Raw genomic sequence first — 21,311 nt, 5'->3', positions numbered from 1 at the left:
AACTCAATGAAAATCTCAACACAAACTGATACTTGGACTCCGGCCTGTATGTTTCACCTGAATTAGGTCAGAAGAACTTGTTTTGAGACACGGTTTCAAACTCAAAAAGAGCCGGTTCCACCGCTGTTCCAATCCCCCCCCTCAGGTGCCACATTCTGCCCAAGTTCATCTTCTGACATTACAAAGACGGCCACAACCTGACAATGGAGATAATATTTTCCCTTCACAATGGCTCTCAGTCTCTGCTCTGGGGCGAAGGCTCAGTCGCTGTAAGTAACCTGGGTTTTCCCATCCCTGTCAGACGGCGGCCCAGCCCAGTGGAGAAATGAGTCCCCAGGTTGCTTGAAGGCCCAACCTGTCAGCGGTCCAGAGGGATTAGCCATTCACAGCCTCCATATTGTTCTCCGGGCCACAAGGGCTGCATGGGGCTCGGCCCTTTGTCATCAACTCTGTTGTGAACTTCTAGTGGGGCAACAAAAGTGTAACACACCTGCAACTGTGGATTAGAAGTTTTTTTTCTTCTCTCTTGTCTTTTTTGTCTTTCTTTTCTGACACATTGCCCGTGGCAGAGTTGGCCACATCAAAAGTGCTTTCACACAAAAAAGAAACGAGAAAAAACTGTCTTTCCTTGGTAACGCCCAGAGCAATGGTGGACAACACATGGAGAGAAGAACTTTTTCTTTTCTTTTCATCGAGGTGATTTTGGTAGATGTGCAGGCGATCATCTAAAATAAATGCGTCTTTCATCCAGGGTGCTTTTATTCTGGAAGATTGATAAATAGTTTTAGAAGGGATGCATCATTTTGATCAAGCTAATGACTCATATCAAATGTTTTTACAAGTCCAAATAAATGTCAGGAAGGATAGCTTTCCTCAACATCCGTCTTATTTTGACAGCCTCCTGCACCACCTTTAACCCTGTTCAGAAAAATATTCTGTCATGCGTCTCCGATGGCGGCATACGAGCAACTAAACCTCAAATCCAACCGTTCTTCTAAGAGGCCTGAACTTTGCATGACCACACCAGAAATCAAAGTGATTTCACGGTTATCATGCAGAACGTGACGCCCGAAAAGATTTCAGAGGGAACGGGAGAAATTTATTGAGACGTGGTCACTTTTCTTGTTTACTGCCTCTGAAGTCAGCGGAGTCGGCACAGGTGCAGCGTGGGTCGATGTGGGTGTTTCACATTTTGAGAACAGAGGCCAAGTAACTGATTTTTGTGCAGTAATGATCCTTACCTTTAATTAATTGCTTTTCAAAGACTTCCTCATCATTACATTCCCACAATTACTCTTTTTAATGTGACTGAACCTTCGTGCTGATTTAAAGTGAAGTGTTGTAAGACAGAGGAAGCTTCAAGTCTAATTTATGATGCACCGTAAGGAAAACAAACACACACACACACATCTCATACACAATCTTCACATATACAAAAATGTATCATCATTAAAATCATTTAACTTAAGAATTTGCCCAATATTTTGTTTTTAATGTTTTCCTTTGAGTGACAAAAGTATAAATAAGCTTTATTAATGTTTAAATTTAAATTACAGCAAATATCTGTAATTGAATTGTCTCACTTTTCTACCCTAAAAAGATGTGAATATGTGCATCGAATAAACTTTGGTTTTAAATAATGATGTAATTGTTTCGGTTTTTTTGTGTCTTTATGAGTGAAAACTTTTTGGAGAGAAAAGCCAGAGGAAAAAGTCGAGCTCTGTTGAAAGTAGCCTTTAGATTAGATATCTAACAACATTAGGCTCTATTCACCCTAATATTTCACAAAATGGAATAAAACAACATTTTAAAGTGAGACCTTTCTTGACTGAGTAGCTAAAGACAATACACCCTGCAAAAAATTGTAATTGTCCCTTTAGGGTAATTGTTAAAGGCCCTCAATCAGGCTGTATATCCTCAGGACTGGTTTTATTGTGCATCCAATTCTAAATATCTGAAGAGGGGATTGTCATTATGGCACATGATGGTCTCTTTGGGCCGACCCCAGGGTCACCATCATACACCAAGACACAGCTGACAGCGACACTCAGCCAGTTAACGCTGCTTGATGGATCACCTGTGCGTGTAAGCATGCAAGTGCACATGCAGGTTTGTGTGTGTGTGCGTGTGTGTGTGTGTGTGTGAGTGTGTGTGTGTGTGTGTCACCCTTGAGAGCCTCTGTGGCCGGATGGTGTATCGGATGGCACGTTAATTACTCAGCCTTCAAAAGGGGGCTGTCCTGGGTGGGAGTGAGCGGACGGCTGATGGCTGTGTGGTGGTCAGAGAGGCCGCCCCTGGGGAAGAGGCAGAGTGATGGGGGGGGGGGGGGGGGGGGGGGGGGGGGGGACATGTGGAGCTCTGCATTCATACCCAGTGATCACACACGTCAACCACTCACACAGGTGAACAAGCAGAAAGGTGGATTTCAATCTCTCTCTGGTCGTGACTGTTCTGTACGTAATTGCTTTTGGAAATGTGACACATTAGTTTCTGCAGACGTATAAAAAAAAAAATATTCAACTCAGATTTTATAATAATCACAAACATATTCTTATATTTCTGATTGTGTAAACCTGCAATGCTTATAATAATAAGGTGTACAACCAGAATGCTCTTTTATAAATATAATATGTAACAATGCTTCTTTAAAATGATTTAAACCCATGTTATATATTTTGTTGACTTGTGTACTTACATTATCTGAGGTAACGAGACATTACATTTTTTGGTCACTACACTAATCTAACTGTAAATATCTGGTTCCTAAACAGGAAATGCTCCACTGTGCTAACCAGCAAATCCCTGGTCTTGGCTGCTGTTAGAGTGGATTCATGAAAGGTTTATGGAATTAGATAAAATGTTTTATTGTAAGTGTAATCAGCTTTAAATGCTGCGTCTTTATTTGTACAAGTGTGTATTTGTCTTTGTGTATTTGAGTGTGTGGTAGCAGTTTTTTTTTTCTGTAGCCAACAAACAGAAGGACAGTCAAGATGGACACCGGCCTTTGACCCCAGCTGACCTGGACCCTCCCCCTCCTGTCCAACTTTCTGCTCCCCCATCACACATCCACAGAGCTTAGAGCTTCCCAAAGCCCCTCTCAGACCCCCTTCTTCTGTCCGTCAGATCAAAGCTTCCCAGGGGTTGAGAGGGACCTGACCCGTGGGAGAGGCGGAGGACCCTGCTGTTTGGCCAGTCGGCGGTGTGGAAAGAGACAAACAGGCAGCTCCAAGGACGGCCGGCGAGCCCCGCGGGCTGATGGGAGCCCTGAATCCACAGAGGTTTCTCAAGGCCACGCATGACAGGGGAGGTCGTTTGTTCTGTCATCGTAGAAAGACGTACTCAAACACACACTTGAAAAGACACACGCACACTGTTTCTCTGGCTGTCTCTTCCTTCCTCTCTGCATCAGTGAGACGAGCACACGCTCTCCTCTAGCACTCCATCACAGATGCAGTGCTAGAGATGGTTGTGTCACATGGGTGCCATGCAGACGTTGTTCATCCATCATCCTTCTACTGCTCTCTGGGCCGATGACATTGATTAATATGTGATGTGTTACGGAGACACAACGAATATCAGGGACAACTCTTCTTCCATTGTTTATATATTGGAATTCAAAAAGCAGATATATATTTTATAATGATATAGTTACCAGTTAAGTCTTCTAATACACAAGTTGGGTTTTTTTTTAATTAAAATTGGAGTGATTTTGGAGCATTGATTAGAAATATAGAAGAATACATCATCTGCAAAAAAAATCTGTCAAAAATCTCAAGTTTATTTTAAATATTTTTCATTATTCTATGGAAATGTTCAAATTTTTTAACCTCGTAATGCATCTCCTTTGCACTGTAGATATTCCAGCAGCCTGAGCCTGCAGTGGCATTGATTAATCAGTGTGATAATGAAGACAAGCCACAAACCCTGGTGGGTGTGTAATCACTATAATCATTTAATAATTATGTTGTATTCATAAGGAGCTGATGTTTAATGATCTGTTTACCCACTTTATCCCCACTTGATTAGATCTAATCACTCCCTGGCAATACAATGTTTTTTTAAATAATTACTTGTAGCTCTGGTGAATTCATAATTAGCTCTTTCCTCTAAACTGAAGTGTAGGAATCGTGATGCCTCATTTGCATCTATATTGCAAGGGGAAAAAAAAGAAAAGCAAATGATATCTGGTTTCAACAATCACTGGCTTGTGTTTCACAGTCTCTCTTCGCTGACGACCATAAAATACACTTTTGCAACATGAAATTTTCCTTGAAATCCCACAGACACCTGATGCTTGTTTGAGCCACTTCAGGCGTCTCGTGCCGGCCTCCTCCATGTTTTTATGAAGCACTGTGCAGTTTGTTCCCTCTCTCTGCCCCCTGTGCCTCTGGTGTGCAACAAAAAGATCCACTGTGGCACCGCTCACTGGCCTCCCCCCCACGCTTCCCTGTCTCGTCTTCGGTTTACAAGGTGACAAAGCTCGCCGCAGTGTCTCGGTGCAGCTGGCATCCCCAGTAAATGGGGGCTCCCACGTGATCTATCTGCATGGCGCTCATGTTATCTCCAGTGAGGGCATTTAAAGCTCTATGTCTTTTCCACATGGTCCAGACTCCTTTAATTGTCCTGCCCTGCCTCAGCTGTGACTGTGAACGCCCACCACTCTGGTTTGTTACGTGGGAACCAGGACGGAGGAGCACAGAGTCTGCACCAGAGCTGCACATTTCTCATATGTACTAATCCACGTGTATTTTTTTATGACTTAATTATTGATTATCAAAATATATAAATATAGTTTCTGTATTGGCACTGGGGATTCCATCCATATACACTTTATATTTTTATTTTCGTTTATATTTTTCTATGCTTAAGACTTTGGACTGTTTTATATTTTTTATATATATATATATATATATATATATATATATTTATTCTATTGTACTCTATAATTTATTGCACTGTTAATTTTGGAGCAAGCTGGCACAAGAATTTACAGTCTTGAGTATATACCGTAATCTTGACAAAATGATGTCCATGGCAAATTAACCAAAATCATCGGCAAAAAAACAATGCACCATGTGTAGGGATTTTTTTAAACATCAACTTTAAGAAAGTAGAGTATTTTTTTGGGTTGGACTCCACTGGAATACACCATATACACAGATTGATTCATTTTCAAATTTATTAAGAAGATTTTCTTACATGCTTGTAATGTTCCATTTCAAAACGTCTGGTTAAAACTATCCAGTATTGTAGCAATAATTTTTTTTATGGCGCAATAAATATTTTATTCATCAATCCTAACTTGTTAATCATCTGGTGACCTGTGAGATTTAGTTTGTGACCTCCTTGAGTCTTGACCTGCAGATAGGCAATTACTGATTTAGGCCATATTCTATTCTTCATTCGACCACACACACAAAGTGATCCAAGGAAAACAAGACTAAGCAACCTAGTTGTTTACTTTATTTTATAAAAATCAAGACTTTGGCGAGATTTGGTACGTGCAAACACCCATGCATATATCTTTAAGAGCAATAGGGCAAATTTCAGTGAAAAAAGAAAAGTTCTCCCTAACAAGAAACACCCAGTGCAGTGTTCATTTGATACCGCAGCCTCAGCTCTGCCTGTGTCAGGTCCTCACTGGCTCTGAGCAGAATGAGAAGGTGAGACGCTCTGATAGGATCAGCCAGAATGACCTTTTCACTCCTCACCTCTCTCTCCTCGCCTGCCCTCCCCTCACCCCTGTCCACCACCACCACCCTCCACCACCACCACCACCATTCCTTCCTGGCACTGTTGGCGCTGGGTGGCACCCAAGAGCCACTCGGCTGGCGGGTGTAGGGTTACATCAGCCCAGGCCTCGGCCTCACATGTTTTAACAATTTCCTCCATCCTCTGTGAAATTATGCAAATATTTTAGTCCAGTTTCCTCGAGTCTGGAACACCAATTAAGAGTGTCTGTTTGGTTTTCATGACAGCTGCTGAGGTGGCTCGCAGACAGACAGGCCTCGCGCTGGGGGTGAAGGGCTCCCAACCAAGGACCCAGATGGAAGACATGCAGATACACGGGAGGCTGCAGCGCACATGGAGAAGTGCTACTGATGAGGTGAGATCGGGGCATATAAAGGGGGAGTATTTTATTATGAATAGGTTGAAAAGAGACGTGGGTGCAATGGAGAAGGGATACTGACATGAGGAAGAAAAAAATAACACTCGACAACAAGGACAGACGGAAACAAAGATACCGAAAAGGAAAAAAAGGGAAGGGAAGTCAAGGACAGAATGGACGGGGAATTTTTATTTTCCAAAGCTAACATAAGAATAACAGACCCTTGACTTTCGTGTGTGTGTGTGTGTGTGTTTTAAAGGAAACCTCCTGTGGGTGGTTTTCAGCACAATGACAGAACAGAGGCTTATCAAACTGCCATGATGATGTTCCAATGCTGCTCCTCCAGCAGCAGGTAAGGTCATATCTGCTATTACAGCCCTTTAAAAGCACCGCCAGTAGCAGGAGGTCAAAAGAATTGAAGCTGGCAACCACTGGGAGTACGAGCCACGTCCTGTATTTCAAATCAACCCTGATTCAGACCAGTACGCTGTCTGAATTATTTGTATTCTGTTTGTGTCTTTCACCTTCTTCCATTTCTGCAAAGCCTAACTTTTGGTCCTGTCCTGCACAGAAAAAAAAACTTGATCTGAGGTCTAAAAGGCTTCGACGTCCACCACTGGCTCCAGAAACTCTCCGTCGTGCTGGAGAATTTGATCCAGGGGATTGTGCTGTCTGGATAAAAGTTCACAGCGCTCTGTAAAGGGGAATGGATTGAGGTCACGGCACTAAAGCATCTCTCTCAGTTCAAAGGTGGACACGAACACGGGTCTTGAGGAGAGATTCATCTTGGTCAGGAGAAAACCTCTTGAAAGTAATACATGTAATTGCACTATGGAGCGTGACAGACCATATCATTATTAAATGGTATAGGCTATTGTTAAAGGAAATAAGAGGGAGAGGTCAGACTTGATGTGAGCCGCTTTATTGTGACATTTGAGACGAGGCCTTCGCTGATGCTGGTGATAGATGTAGGGTTCGCTTTGATGAGTATTTTATGTTGACGTATATGTTTATACATCTGATATATTCATTAACAAAATGTTAAAAAGACAATTCATAAAGAGCCCAACGCTTGTGGAGCAAAATATAATTCAAAATGTTTGGTGTGCAAATTTATGTTAATCTGTTTAAACTGTAGTTTGGCATTAAATTAAGGTGGAAAATGCAAAGTAAGCTATCAAACCAATTAAAAGTTCAGTGTGTACAATTTACTGATATCTAGTGGTGAAGTTGCACGTTGCAGCTGAATACCTGTCATCTCACCCTCCCCTTCCAAACATGAAAAAGAAGCTGTGATAGCCTTCAGTTGTCTTAAAAACTCAAAAGGTTTAGTTTGTCCAGTCTGGGCTACTGTGAAAAAACATGGTGGCCTCCATAGGGGGAAGCCGCTCCTAATGTCAATATAAAGTATTTAAATGTAAAAGGCCCATTCTGTGGTAAAGAAAACAACAATTCATACAATTTAGATAAAACACACTGAAAACATCATTAGGATTGTTTTATATAAAGATACTGAACCTAAGATATGAATGGATGTGTAAGAAACATGCTGAATATAAAAGTGCTAAATGATTGTGTGTGTGAATGGGTGAATGAAGCCGATATTGTAAAATGCTTTGAGTGGTTGATAACACTGGAAAAGCGCTACATAAATACTGTCCATTTAAAACCACAAATTATCCTTTTTACTTTGTATTTTAAAGACATATTAGTCACTGCAGGAGTTTTACATGTGCAGATTTTGTTAATATGCTCCATCAGGATATGACAATACTTTCATCAAGTTCTCAGCTACAAAGAAAATAGATGCATTTACCAAGATCTTTTATTATTTCCTTAAAGCTTTGAAGATCCCAGCATAGCCAAGAAGTTCCTGCAACTTTGGCTCAGCTCACTCTGTTCATTTCCCCTCATTCAGTAGCTGTCGGTTTCTTCATCCAACTCTTTACCTCGTCTGCCCCTCACCACCCCCTTCATGGTATTTCTCCCTCTCTCTACCCCACCACCATTTCCAAACTCTCCTCTCTGCGGTGTCTCCCAGAGGTCTTAGCGTGGCCGAGCTCTTTCTGCTCCAGGTGGTCTGCAGCCAGCCACCTGTGTTGTCTTTGTGGCGCTGTCATCTGTCTCCGGGCAGGCTTTGTGGGGTTGCCAGTGTGAGGACAGGCCTGGTGAGCACCGATGATGGAGATAGTGCTTTCTGGTGCTGCTGCTTCTCCCAGAGTCTCACAGGACTTAAGTCTTAGTGCCGGACACAAGGAGCAATGTTTACACCCCCACTGCCGGTCCCAGAGAGGAATCCTGGGAAAATGTTTTTACTCATGATTGCTCCCAGTGTGATGTTCTGTTTCAGGATGGATGCTGAAGTATTAAAAAAAAGTTACTGAAGTCCATCCGTCCAAACAACAATTCAAAGTTGAAAATCAGAGAAATGGTGCTGATCTGAGGAAGTTCATTTTTTTTGTGTGAACTTGACATGTATATATGTGTGAGGGGATAATTTATGTAAAATAACTTAAAAATAATAAAAGTAACCTTTATGAAATTATAAATCCAGATTTTCTTCTGGCTTGTCCAAAACTGTCACACAGATGATCACATAGATGACATGAAATGATTCTAACCTTATAGTTGCTTATGTTTAGTTTAGTAATATTTCTGGTATCCTTACCAAACACAACTAATTAAAAAGATTATGCAGATTTGTTTTTTGTTGTTTCAATCAATCAATTATCACAGACGTCATTTCCATAAGCTCAAAGCTTCCTCTTGAATTATTTTTGAACAGCAGTAAAACCAAAAATAGTTGAATAAGATGAACACATCCAGAAGAAGATTAGCATGCTTGCTTTAGAGATATCAATATTGTCATCTGTTTGGAAATACATGTGTTAAAAATTCCTACAAGGTGCTCTTTGGTGCAGGGGGGATAGGTTATGACTTTAACAAAGTTCCTATTGGATATAATGCGACAGAGACTCAAATAGTCTCCAGTGAAATGTTTGTCTGTTCCTTATAATTAAACTATTATTGTTATTTTTGTTTTTATTAAACTCTGTGCCATTAAAGATGTAATCAATATGATTGTTGCCCAAGTATACACTGCTAGGAAGTATCTCAAAGGTAAATGTGTGATTCAAAGACAACACTCAATTACTAAACAAAATAAATTGATGACTGCTTGGAGGTCAGAGTTTAGGCACTTCTTTATTTACCATTACACCACTGGATATGCTCAACATCCCAGGACACCCTCCTCCTGCTCCCCAACGCCACATATTCAGAGTTTTATTTACCCCTCATCCGGAGAAGGAGAGTGTTGATAAATGACGGCGCTGCGCCCTGGGACTCTCCTGTTTAAGGAGCGGCGAGGCGATTTATGGGCGCTCTCTCGCAGGCCTCACTGTGATTAATCGACGCCGTCCTCCGCGGCCACAGGCAGGGCGGGGGCAGCCGGCCCTCCACTGTTTGGATAGGGAGATAACATCAAAGCGGCCTGCTGCTTGTGTTAAGAAAATACTGCATTCTGGGTCAGCGCAAATGAATCCACGGAGGACCTTGAAACTGTTTTTAATGGCGTACCCATCGATATATTATCACTCCACAGATTTTTTTTGCGCAGAGGTCACGTCATGACATCTGCAAACGCCTTTGTTCCCTCAACCCCAGAGCTTCCTCCAGGCCACGGTTGACTGTGATGATTTAGCTGTTTATGTTGGGTCACATTTATGAATGGAGGAGATCACAGGGTGAGTGTATTGTCAGTGAGAGTTAACACAGAGAGCCTAACTGTTGCAGCACCAATAACATTAATTACTTTTCATTACTTAGACATTAATTATAGTGGCTTCCTGACCCATAAACTCCCCCTGGTTATGACTTTAGGACTTTAAATCCTGACTTGAAGTTTCATTTTCACCTCTATCTGTCAACACTCATGCAAATTTGAAATGAGGAGTGGGGGGTGTGAGCCTCTGAGATATTTACCTGCCCTGTGTTCCCCTCCACACCTGCACCATTGATCTCAGATCACACTGATGAGCTGGATGCTTCGGGGCTCACACCGCCACTCTTTTGATCTCAGAGTGACCTGCTCACCACAAGGCCCCAAATCCGTCTCGTCTCATGTCAGATTTTCAAAAAGAGTTTGTCCCCTGGAGATGATGCTTGTTATATTCTTATAATCTGCTATTACAGAAAACAACAACAAACTAAATCCTTCCTTTATTTGAATGGACTAACTTTATTACTGGAGTCTGGTCTGTTTTAGGTAAAGTAGTCAAGGACAAAACCCCTTTTTCTTATCTCATTTACACATCAAAATCGTTTCTCTCTTCCCCATTGTGAGAACACCATACTCCTCAAGCCAACAGGGAATCATTGGGCGAATTTCCGCTCTTTATTTTCTACTTCCAACTGCTTCCCGTGGTCTCTAAAAGGATGCCAATTTAGCTGAATTCATGGCTGAGCTGAAAGGCGCACTGTTACCTGTCCGCTGGGGTAGAACCTCTGCGGTGGCTGCCCTTTCCCATGCTTCCACTGCGGGACCTCCACCGCAGCCAGACAGAGGGGACACCTGTTCCCTTAGAGAGGCTGGCCAGCATCTGAAATCTCAGTGTTGGCCCCTGCCTATTGAGAACGGGCAGCACGATAAGGCCCCCGCACTGCGACTGGGCGGGGGAAACCTGAGGAGCGAGCAGGAAAGGGGATGCCTATAGCCAGATGAATCTGGTGCAATTTGCCAAAACACAGTGCCTCCCTCCTCAAGACGATTACCCACACTTGCAATAGAAAAGCCATTGTCTGGTAGCAGTCTCCACTTATCTGTGTATTCTTTATCGTAATGCAGAGTTATAATGGTGTGTCTGTGCTGCACTAAAGTTTAATGCAGGAGGGAGGAGGTGAAATGAAGTGTCCCTTGGTGTAAATCAGCACAATTATGGTCTGGTGGGGAAAACATTGGCTTCGTTTGGAAATACCTTTAACTCAAAATCATAAAGTGTTGGCAGAGAAACTCCATCACACTGTTTGAACTAGTTGTGAGTTTTTGGCTGCACTGTTAATATTCATATCCTAAAGAAATAAAGGAGCAGGGAGCTGGGATTTGAGACCCAAGAAGTGGAGCAGTCCTCATTGAAAATTATAATTCTTTAAAACAGTGGAAGAACAAGAACGTCCTATGTTTCTATCCTTCATCCTCAGTATAAACCAAACCCACTCCGAATGCCCAACTGTGTTCTGCCTGAAGAATTTTCCCTTTAGAAAAAGTTACAAGGGTCACGAGGGCGAACACGGTGCAGTTAGAGTTTGTCCAAGAGGTTTCCGCACAAGCCCCTCATCAAGCCTCATACCGTCTCCCTCCTCATACCATATATCAGCCTCCCCCGCTGTGGGTGAGTCACCCTACCCATACCAACTTTGATGTCCTGAAGATCCTGCAGCGTAATTCGTAATTGCTGTCCGACCGAGCTATAGTGCGGCCACATGTAGGCCCTAGCCAACTGTGATCTATAAGATTGTTTTAATCTCTCCAACTTTTTACGGTTCTCTCCTCACTTCCGATGCAGTAACATCTTGCAAGTGCACCCTTGCCGATATGGTTGAGTTGCATAAGTTGCAGCATAAAAATGTCATGCGCCTCAGCACTCAACTATGCTGACGATGGACAGGATGGCCACCGAGGGGCCATTACCGAGGCCTACAGGTCAACGTCTTTGTGCTGCTTTCAGAAGCCACGGGGAAATAAGCAGCAGCTCTGGTGGAAGTGAACAGTCTGCAAGGAGCACAGATGCATGATCCTGAAATCTTCAAAGATTTCTCATCTCTGACTTTCATTTTCAAACATACAGTGTGTGCTATGAGGACATATATGTATGATGGAAATGTCTTTGAAAGACAGTGTGACTTATAGAACAGCAAAGTTAAGTTTTAAACATAGTGTGGCCAGATGGATGATGCATTTCCACTTCCTCACGCTATCCAGAAATAAAGGAAAACACCACCATCTTGCAGTGCAAGAGGCTGCGCAGTAGAGGATGGACAACATGCTCGATCAATTGCAAGTCAGTCTCAGCAGTCAATCATAATGTTCCACCCTGCAAGCATCAAATAACTAACTAAAGCCAAACTTATCAGAAATATAAAAACTGCTTGATTGAAAGAAACATCTTTGATTTAATGTGTACTTTGACTTTTTACTTTGGTCCATCTCCCATCCATTAACATGAAGGAGGCGGGATTTAAGACCAATAATGCAGCCAGCCACCAGGTGGCTATAGAGGCACTTTGGCTGTACTGTTGGGGAGCAGTCCTGTCGTCCATCTTTATAAACAGTCCAATGATTTTAAACAACAAGATCTTTTGGAATAGCCCCCCAGTGATTTTAAAAGAGGGTTGTTTTGCTTTTTCCTGTGGTGCAGCCTCTCCAGTGGCTGTGGTTGATTTGAGCAGAGATATTTAAACAATATGTAGGCAATGACAATAAATCACATTAGAGTAAACATTTTCTCTGGCTTCATATAACCCCATCCTAGAAACCTATGGAGGAGTAAACACTCTATGAAGTTCACTTCTTCAATTTTTTTACCTAATACATATTATTTATGAATGTGGCTTTGAGCTGCTTGGTGCGGTTTCTCCAAAAGCACAGTCACATGTAAAAGCCATGTCTGTGTAGTTCAAAGTCTTGGCTTCCTAATTTACTCCCCCACCCATCTTTTGACTCAAAAAAACTCTTTTGTAGAAGCGATAGAGGAGGGCATGCTATTGGGGACAGTCCGTTAAGTTGTCCTCACCTTTCTGCCTGACCTGCACTTGGTTGAGATGTTTTCTAGCTGAGGCATCCTTCCTGCCTAAGATGTTGAGGGGTGATTTATGGCCTTAACATGTTGGGAGGGAAGTGCAAGGGCACACTCCGAGAATTATCGATCCTGGAAATCAGCAGTGAGGACAACGCAGAGAGACAGAGGCGGGGAGTCGGACAGAAGACTGACAAAGAAAGGGAGGAGAGGACTGAGGAGAGGACTGTGTGGTGCAGCAGAGGCCATTAGCCTCTTCCCCTTTGCAGGAGTAGTCCGGGCAGTGATGGGTGCTCTCCTGCAGAAAGAGGGAGGAGTGCATGGGAGGGAGGGGAGAGGAGGGTTCCTAATAGGATAACTCCCCCATTAACCCAGGGGAGCTGCCTTTCAGAGATGCTATCAATCCGAGCACACATCTCCATCATGCCTGCTGCGCTGTCGCCATTACAACTGCAGCGCACACAAACTCCTGGAAAGGCAGCGTCTGTCCATCATCCAATCACACAATACAGTACGTGAGTGAAATCTGCTGCAGAGGATTTGATAAAATTAGCTTTATCGTTGATCTCCAACGTAAGAAATAAAGAGGCAGAGTAGCAGAGGTGGTAATCGACTGCAGACGCTCTGCGTTTACATCATTCTAATATCCACTATGTGTTTACAGTGCAAACATCTGCGCGGTGCTGCCGAGCACTTAAGGAGCGCTGCCTCTAACAGGCAAAACGCACACTTGTTTTCTTTACGTAAACATCATCTCCATAGTGAGTGTATCATTTAAAAGGTAACTGACAGTGCTCATAAAACGTCATGTGATGCCATTTTAGTTCCCCTCGATTCAAAATATGATGTAATCAGCATCTAATTTAGTGTGTTTACTCTTTGCTCGCTTACAGTACGGCTGCTTTTTGCCAGACATTTCACTTGAGGGGGGGAAAAAAAGGAGATACTTTGATTGCAGAAAGAGAAAAAAATAGAAAGAGACAGAGCGAGAGGCAGAAATTGTTGAAATCAAATTTACTGTATTACTATTACATTTGAATGCAGCTTTGAAATGTCATAAAATCAAGCAGATAATATTTAAGATATATGTTTTTTGTCTCTACCTACTAATTCCACAAATGTTTGTCTGTATGGTGCACATGTTTCTCGTGAACCTTTCATCTAATTAACTTCGCATCTGTTTTGTTAACGGCCCAGAGAAGGTGCAGTGTTGACTTTGGTGCACTTTGATCAATATTAATAAAATATTTATATATATAAATATTATTCTAAACATTTAGTTTAATTTAAACAGGTGACCAGTAGCAGTCAGTGTGGGCAGGGCAGGCTGCGGACCAAGGTGTCTGCCTCCATGTCATTGGATAAACGACAGAAACAACTGGATCAAATCACGCAAGGTCATTTTGATGATTTGATTATTTCACCATATCAGACATTCACACGGTGACCTCCGTCATGAACACAACATTCATAGAATCACTTTCTCTTTTGCAAGTTGTTTTAAGAGTAAAAGCACAACTTTCATTTTGTTGTTTGAATGCTTTATATCAAGATGAATTGCAGAGCTTTTGTTTTGATGGGTTGTGAACTGGAGTCTGTAGATTGTGTCGATTGCTTAACAGACCTCTGAAATAGCTGACTTGTAATGTATGGAAAAATAACAGCAGTTCAGTGAATCATTCAAACTTATAATAGAAAACACACACGTGACCAGTAATTTTTCATTGCAGATAAACCAGGTAGGATGGACACAAGGTCAACAAACAATAAAAAGTGACAGTGTATTGTCGAACTGTTTGAGGAGAACTCACTCATGAATAATTCTGAAGTAGTTCTGGAACATCAACACAGCACAAGAGAACAGCCCATTCCAAACAGGTAGGTTTAGAAATGACACTGCAGGAGTTTTACAAAAGCAGACAAGTTCTTTGCTTCTTCAAAGTAGTACCCACTTTGATTGAATAAGCCCCTCACTCTATTGTTTATTGGAAATGCATGAAGAGCCAGTGTCTCCGGACACCTTGAGTGGATAACCATATGCTGTCACAGTAGACCAGACGCGCCTCATATTGAGAGCTCTGTTGACCTGGGAATTGTGTGGGAGGTGGAGAGCGGGGGTGGAGCGGCACGGGGGACTTGTGAGAGTTTTCGAGACGTACAAATCAAGGATTTAACTACTTCAGCCGTCTCTCCTACTCAAAAATGTATAGGGCCGTGTTCGATTGTGTTTGTGGTGGTGCTCAGCTCTCGAATTCCAGATATTTAAAAGGGGGAATCACAAAGTCCTGAGCTGTTTTGTGCATATGATGCTTTTTGAATGAGTGAGATGTACTGCCAAAGATGGACAGATGCAACAATAGATGGAGACAGAGAGACAGACAGTTATTGCAATAATGCCACGGGTCTTTATTGGGCCACACGTTAAATCAAATGCAGATGTTCATCCCCCTTTGACCAAAACCACATCAGCTGTCGCTCCCCTTGTTTCCTCCAGCCTCCCCAATTATTTCTCAATAAGCACAAACCAAAACCAACGATCAGTAAACATGCAGACTCCTCAGATTCCATCAACGTCAAGCCCTACGGACAACAAGCTGCAGCCCGGCCTCTGTTTGTGTATCTGGGAAACCCCTCTCTGGTTCTGAGGCAGGGCTATGCAGCTATGGCACGCTAGTTAGGGGGGAGAAGTGTTATTATGGTTTAACATGCCAGCAGTTTCTCCTCCTCATCATGAAACAAACCCACCAGCCTGTCAAACAACTGTTGTCTTCTCAGGGGAAGCACGTTGTCGTCTGCTCTGCAGAAGTCTTGCTCGTGGTTGAATGTTGTTACCGCAGAAAAGAGTTCGTTTGTGAAATAACAAAGCAACTAGGAACAAGAATGAGAATATGCAGCAGCGAGGGAGACTTTTACATAACATGTTCTCCTGTGCACTGCTCAAACTTTCAACAACTTAGATATATGTCATGCCAAACTATAGCAAGTGTGCGTCGATATGGCTCACATGTATCTGGCAGGAGGCTGAAGCTGTTAGATTAAAGGTGAAGCTAAAAATCATACAGCAACAACCTCCACAAATCCATTTCTACTTAAATTTTCATGGGAGATAGAACTTGTTCCCTTCCATTACTCTGACTATATGAAAGTGTAACGTATTCGAGTGTGCTGCATATTTAGCTCTCGCTCCCCCTAATGGTGCCCAATCAGTTCCACCAGGTCCGTTCCATTGGGGTAGGCGGCCTCTGCCCTGATTACACTGAATTGTGGGTATTTCCTGCCTCTAAGCCTCGCATATGGATTGAGTAAGGCAGTGGCTGAGGGACTACCGTTTCTCTCCACTACATCTTCATTTCTTTCTCTCTCTCATGCTTTTTTTCTTTCTTTTTTAACGGAAAAGCAAAACACTTTTGTTTTTTCTGGCTCGGCTGTCAAAATACTGAGCTGTGCTTGGCTCGGCGTCTGCCTGCATGTAGCCAAGGAAAATCCCATGAGACAAGTGTGGCTAAATGCAGTTTAATCCACATGATCACTATCCGTCTGTGGACTCAACCACACCTATTGCTGACCTATTGCTATGAGGCAAAAACATTTTCATTCAATATGTGTTTGCCGCTTTAGGATATTGATACCTTCAATACATTTAGGTCTTGCTAGATGTATACATGTATGTGCAATGATTAACTCTGTTTCACCATATGGGCTGTGGCCTGTTTTTAAGACATTATAAAACAGCAGGGTGGACACTTAACAAATCTAATAAGTTTTTCCCCCTAAAAACTAAATGATAACATCATCATGAAATATAACCTTCTGCTTTAAAATGGCATGATAGTAGCTGTAAATGACAATAAGCACATAAATGCTTTTAAAGCAAATATATTTTTTATAAATATAATATTTTTTATTGGAAAATACTCTTAGCCGAACAGTTATTGTATTATTTTATAAAAGCACAGATATGTGAGACAAACCTGCAGAAAATGGTGTCCGGAAGGGAAGTAAAGTGATGGCATGTCAGTGGAATCATATTATATCCAAGAAGAGCCAAAAAGAAAACCCCTCTCTGGTATTCCTTGTGACTTTTTTAACCTTCACACACATTATCTCCTCCAAAAGTGATTTTCTGTTAGGAGCCAAAAAGATTCTGGTTATAATCTAAAAAGGAATCTGCCTGAAATGTTAAAAAAAGGAGCCAGCTTATTGGGCATTCCATAAAACCATCATTGCTGAGTAAAAGAGGAAGAAGAGGTTCTGCAGTCAGCGCCAGCCTCCTTCATATCACATTAAAAAGAATCCACACGTACCAAATAATCGTACTGAGCAGTTTTGGAGGACTTCTCCTCCACTTTACAAATTTCCCATACTTATGCGATCCCACTGGACAGAGGCTTCATGAGCTCTTTTTGTGGGAGATTCTGGCATGTGATGCCGGTGCTTGTATGTTTGTATAAAACATTTTTTGGAATAGAGTGGCTCATTATTTTGCGCTCGAGTCTCACACACTGACCATGCTTCCTCTCCAATATAACCGCTGATAGAGGACAGATTGAGCTGGATTTTTCATGGTTTTACAAACTGTACGGTACCTGCAGGGCTGTTTGATTTGGCAAGATTACAGCTTTCACCTCGAGGTCGTATACCACTGAAGGAATGAAGTATTTTGATTGTTATTGTATTTGTATGTTTGGATGTCTTGCAAGTTAAATATATAAAATTAACTCTACCGAAGGACACACTGGGTTGTATATTGATTTCTAGCCTATGGATCTACACTGTAAATATACTTTTAGATATACTAAAATGGTTGTATGCATTTATTTATTTTCCACAATATTAGGGCTTGGGAGTCATTTTCACAATGTTGTCATTAAAACATGTAATATTAAAGATTAAAACATGCTCTTCCTTAAATGTCCAATTTGGGCAACTAAAGCAATGAAAGTCACTGGTAATACCTCCTGATGTTATATAACACTCAAAAGCACAAATAAAACTAAATATTTAGAATTTCAGTTTGCTTGGGAACATCAAAATAACTTTTCTTCTCTAGATGTCAAAACTCCAAAAATCTGAATTTCACTGGGTGATATAATGGTGCAGAGGCTAGTCCTGTTATGTGCTGGCGACCTGACCAGGATGTACCCAGCTTCCATCTCTCCATGAGTGGTTTAGATAATGGATGGATTTCAAAGTGGTCCTTTAATTGGGACTGACCATGTTGCTATGCTGACTATACATCCTGCTGATTATTTAACAGCTTCAAAGTTGCCATTTTATTCCTCAGTTAGTCTGCAGTGGTCAATAAAGTGTCAGACTGTAATCATATATCATATTTCTACATTAAAAAAATTGTTTCTGGGGTTACTGTATTAAATTGAGCATGTTTGAATGAAATAGTCCATCAGTGATTCATATAAACCTCATAAAATGTTGCACAATTGGTTTTCTTTTTAGTCCGGTGGGGAAAAAGGCAGTGGGATGTTTTTGTTTTTTTACAGTATGTGTCCTCAGCTGTTTGCAAAGCATTCTGTTGTCTTGCTTCCCTCTCTGACTCACTCTGCCATCCTGTGGTTAACAAAAGAGATAGTATGACACCTACTAAATTACCGGAGCGCAGAATGTGATTGATTGACTTGTTGTTGGCCTGTCACGACCACTGGAATGTGCCTCGTGTGAAAGGTGCCTCCGACAAACACACTGGCGCATACCTCCTCAGGTTTCCTGCATGGATGGGGGGGGGGGGGGGGAGTACACCAGGTATTATAAATCTCATTGTGTGATTTAAAAAAAGAGAAATAGAAAAAAATCTGAATTAAAAAAAAGCCTTCTCCTTTGTATCAAAGGAAATATGTGCTTTTTTTCTCCAGGTGTGGGTTATTTCACTTTGCTCGTAATTTGATAGGAGACTAACACAAAACACCTGACCTCAGAGTGAAATGTAGCATATGTATAATGTAATAAAGTGCAATGTCTGATTGGTTATGGTAATTCTTCATTTAGCCACAATAACCTTAAGCTTAGTCGCCTCAAATCCAGTAAAATCACTTGAAACAGATGTGGTTCTGAGGTTCCAGACAGTTCTATGAAGAATGTGTCTCAGGGCAGCGGCACCACCATCAAATGCATGTACGAATATTTTCACGCAGAAGAAAAAGCATTCGTACATTGTTATATTTTACTGGGCAGCATAAATCAAGAATTATAGAGGTGCTGAGAATAAAAAGTGCCTTGACATTTTTGGCGTGACAGTTCCGCCATCCCCATTTAAGTGGTGGCGGGAGCTTTGTGGCGCGAGGCCGAGATCTCCTCCTGTTAAGCCTACATCCTGTACACTCTGTCCCCTGGCAGCGACCCGATCCAGCTGGAGGAAGCAACCAATCAGGGAGATATTAGATCAGCTCCGGGAAAAATTAATAAAAATTCTCTCAGGTCTGCCTCACCTACTGTGCTGAACCGTGAGATTCGTGCACGGGAGTACAGTGCACTTTCAGCACAGCGACTCCATTAAACTCTCCAGGTTCGGATGATCTATGGGCATCATGATCCGCTTTGTGGAAGGTGTTGTGTTCCTTGCAGCCAACATCCAGATGAGGGTGGTCCGTGCAACCAGATCCTTTGACATCACGGCGAACATGAAAACATGAAACATAGTTATTGATCACCGAGGCCCGCGCTAATCAAATAGCAGCCCCGTTTGTTTGAAGTTAAAAATGGTTGCAGTGGGTGTTTACCGTTGCACTTCAGGAACCTCCAGCCGCGCCCCTCTCAAACATACACAGACAGAAGTGTTATTTGTATTGTTAAATTTACATTAAGTCCATTTTAATTGCATCAACCCACTAAACAGATCTTACAATAATGGGCCTGACAGAGAAAATTGCAATCATCCGTGAGGAGCCTGTGGCGGTATAATGGACAAACCTGATTAATTTAATCTTGTTGCACTCCATTATGGCTGCACTTTATCATTTCAACAGATGGAGCACCAAGAAATTAAAAACTGCTCTCAAGGATGTGCGGCAATCTCCATCCCTTTATCTGAAGGTGTGTGGGCTGCGATGCTAAAATGAAGGCTCGGACGTGAACCTTTGGATGAGTGCATTTTCAAAACCAAATGTGATTATGTGAACAGTCAATTGATGCAACAAATTATCTGAATTGTCTTGTGATGTATTGCTGAAGGCTGTTAAGCACTGTCCATCCATCCAGTCCAATCACTTGATATTGTCAAAGGAGTAGAATGACAGTTGCCCCATATTATATAGAGGCTATGAACAAGAATGATGTATTCAAAAGCTACTGGCCTCAAACTTAAACTGTCAAAATACTTGAAGTCTTGTCGTGTGAAATAGAGAATTCAGAAAGACCATACAGAAACACTCATAGAAAAAAGAACCACGTGATTATTATTTTTATACAAGCGTTAGGGGAGTTTTGACTCTGTATAAATTTCCTCCAACCATGAGAGCAGGGGAAGTTAAATAATAACTACATTGCTGGTAACCTTTTTTTTTTTTTTTTTTTTTTTTTTTTTACAAGTGTCCCCTACTAGTAATATGACCTTGTGACCTCTCATCATAGGTTAGTGTGTAAAGCTCAGTCGTATTTATCTCAGATGTTACATTTGGATGACTCAAAGGAAAATCAATATAATTTAAAAAGAAATAAAACTAGAGAGAGGTCTACTACTACTAATGCTACTGCTACTGCTATTACTACTACTCCTAATAATAATAATAATAATAATAATAATAATAATAATAATAATAATTATGACAATAATAATTATAATAGGCCCCGCTCATAATAATGAACTGGAAATGACTCATATTTTGTGATATTTCTGATGATTCCTGTTGGACTGGAAAGTAAAAAACAGAAGCACCAACTCTAAAAATAATCTTACTATCCTTATATTTATATAGAGGCCTTATAGAGACCTATAGGTGGCGCTGTAGTTCATATCCAGAGAGATAGAGAACTACCTTAATATGATGATGGTGTTCTTTCACAATTATAACACACATGTAAATAGACTTTTTGTATATTCCACATAATATAAACATGATTATTTAAAAATGTCTCACTGTAAAATAGAGTATTATAAACTCCTCGTGCTGCACAGTGAGCGGCAGCAGCACGCGCACATGGAAGCAGGCGGATGTATCTGATGGTGTCATCTCACTCTGTCAGGCCAGTGTAACCTTCCGACTCAGCAGCTCCCAAAACTTGCAGCGAGGGTGTCGCGTTGTTTCACCCCCGTGTCGGACACACTATCCGGGCTGCAGTGACACCGGTGGTCGCTGACACGGAGGAGAAGACGGGACATGAGAGTCTCTGGATGTGGGCTGAGGGGGGTGAGGACTTGTTGCATGTGGTGACTTGAGAAACAGCGCAGGTATGAAGCT

At 41.7% G+C, this 21,311-nt stretch overlaps 1 protein-coding gene across 5 annotated transcripts in view; it reads left to right on the top strand.

Moving 5' to 3' along the window:
• The first annotated feature begins 21,120 nt into the window (after window positions 1–21,120).
• Window positions 21,121–21,311, top strand: part of eya1 (EYA transcriptional coactivator and phosphatase 1) — a 63,840-nt gene continuing 63,649 nt past the window's right edge. For 2 of the 5 annotated variants that reach the window (XM_069512017.1, XM_069512020.1), the window contains exon 1: window positions 21,145–21,301. The gene's annotated coding sequence lies outside the window, so the exon portion shown is untranslated. Of the gene's footprint in view, window positions 21,302–21,311 lie in introns of all 5 variants that reach the window. The other 3 variants (XM_069512021.1, XM_069512018.1, XM_069512025.1) reach the window with 3 other exon arrangements.

Source organism: Paralichthys olivaceus, chromosome 17 (genome assembly GCF_024713975.1).
Source record: "Paralichthys olivaceus isolate ysfri-2021 chromosome 17, ASM2471397v2, whole genome shotgun sequence".
NCBI classification, from domain to species: domain Eukaryota; kingdom Metazoa; phylum Chordata; class Actinopteri; order Pleuronectiformes; family Paralichthyidae; genus Paralichthys; species Paralichthys olivaceus.
This window is presented reverse-complemented; position numbering and strand designations above follow the sequence as displayed.